The sequence below is a fragment of the Orycteropus afer genome, unplaced genomic scaffold (assembly GCF_000298275.1).
Source record: "Orycteropus afer afer isolate SDZICR_OR568_19922 unplaced genomic scaffold, OryAfe1.0 scaffold00106, whole genome shotgun sequence".
Classification (NCBI taxonomy): domain Eukaryota; kingdom Metazoa; phylum Chordata; class Mammalia; order Tubulidentata; family Orycteropodidae; genus Orycteropus; species Orycteropus afer.
Window position 1 is genome coordinate 2,395,019 of NW_006921693.1, and position 2,361 is coordinate 2,397,379.

A 2,361-nucleotide genomic window follows, 5' to 3' on the forward strand; every position below is an offset into this window, starting at 1 on the left:
GACAAGTAGAGAACTCTACTCCCATGTCCACACTATGCACACCCCATGTATTCAGACCGGGATTACAATAACTGTGTTCATTTTAAAATCAGATGCATTGTTTTTATAACGCTGATCTCCTTTGTGGCTCCAATATGGCGGCATAAAAAAACACTTCCTTCCTCTTTATACATTCCGTCACTAAACAAAGCTACCCCCGGGAATCCCCTGGAGTAGCTAGTAATTCCACAGCAGTGACATGGAGAGAAGGCATAGCTGGTCTTAGCTTATCTTCTCCTGCCCTGTCTATGCCTGAGCAAACTGCCAGCTCCTCCTCTCTGTTTCAAACTCTTGATTACTGTCATCTGCAACATGGATTGCACAACTCCTTAGACCCTTGGGACTCTGGATGGGCTGTGAGGGCCGATTTGTATTGGAGTCAAGATCAGCCCAACTTTCTGGTAAGCGGTTGGCATCCGTCCTGTTTTCAGAGAACTGGCTGTGGCGTAAAGTGAAGAGGGGCCTAATAGGTCCTTGGAATGGTTCCTGCTCATCCCCACAGCCAAGTTTTGCATCTCCAAAGTCGTTTCTGGATCATTTGGAATGGGGCGTTGTTTTCCTAGCTAGGAACACTCGCTCCCATTCCTCGGGCTTGCCCAGACCCAGTGATTCCAACTAACACCTTTCCTGTTCCCAAGTGAGTCACAACCCCTGGCCCCCCCCCCCCCAGGCTGCACTCCAGCCAGGGGCCACTAAGGGGCAGAGAGGGAACTGTTTGTGTTACCCCCACTTTTGTGAGGCTTTGAACTGCTTAGCTTCTGTGGATGGGCTTTCCCTTTGAATTTTGGATATAGGGTGTAACAGCTTGATGCTATTAAGATAGGATTTAGGTCCCAAGAAGGAGATCAAGAAAAAGACATCAAGGGCTTGAATAGATTATTCTAAGGGTCAGAACCAAAGACCTTAATTATTTATTGGCTTCTGGTGATGGTGGATTAAAATCCCAAAGAAAGAGACAATGAGGTAATTAGAACAGTGATGGTAACTTGCATTTTACATAAGTAGTCATCACTCTGGTTTCTGGTTTGGGCTGGGAGTTCTCAGAGGCTTATAATTAACTGTACCTCCATCTGACACGGCCTTTGCATGGACTGATGGTAAACCTGTCAGGAGTGTGTGTGTGTGCGTGTGTGCGTGAGAAAGAGGTTGGAAGGAGTTTGTATTTTCCAAAATAATGACTCACATGACAAAGAGTAGGTAGGTTTTATTGTATGATCTGCACAGTAGCATTTCCAAACTGGCTTCTTCCCCAGAGCAGCCAGTGAATCTCACTTAACAAATGGCTAAAGTCGGAATGAATGAGCAACAGGCTTCCTAATGTGGAGAGGAAGATTAAACTGTGACTAACCACATGAAAAGCAAAATAAACATGAAAAAAATGAGGACTGGGAGCTCAGACTAAAATGTTGAGAGCTTAGGTATACAGCTGTTTTCAGACCCCTCTGTTGTAATGAGCGTCCAGCTATGGTCCACGGGCTTGTTTGAAAGGCAGGCTAGCATAGGCTGAGGGCAGCCTGGGTCTCATCCCAGGCTCCACTTTTTGCTATCAGGGGATGTCAGGCAAATGGGATGAGTCTTTCTGTGTTTTCTTTTCTGTAATGTAGGGGCTACCATAGAATTGCTATCAAATGAACATATATGTCTAAAATAGTGCCAGACACATAGACAGGGTATGGTATTACTAGAGGCTGTGTTTGGGGCCCAAAGACCAAAAGTGCTTCTGACCTCAGCACTTCTGACATAGGATGAACTACAGCAGAGCAGTGAAGTGTTAAGTAATCCAGGTCCAACCAACCTAGGACCTGGATTCCACCTTTGACTATCTGTGTGACCTCAGGTAAGTTACATAGCCCCTCTGAGCTTCCATATTTCCTTGTGGGTCAGTCAGGGTTAGTGATAACATTCCTCTCAGTGGTGCTGTGAGTTTATGAGACAATCCAGGCAGGCAGGCAAAAGTTCCTGCCCTTCCCCCCATGCACTCTCACTGGGTAGAATTCCTGGCTTTGAGTTGAGCAAGGGAATGCCCTGGGTTAGATCAGCTGAAGGAAGTTCCTTCCATCTCCACCTTTCTCCCCACCCCTGCTCTAGATCCCTTGATACTTAACTGTTATCTCTCACCTACTCCAGCAACTTTTCCTACCTCTCCTCTGCCCTTTCATTCTTTAACTATCAACTCTGGTCCTTATCACCAGTCTCCAGGAAGCATCTTACAACCCTTAGAACTTAAAGACTTTAAGGCCTCCCTTCCCCCTGGCCTTTCTTAAAATAACTTCTCTAGCCACCTTTGTAAGCCCTCTTCAGGGTCAAATTCTCTTAAACTTG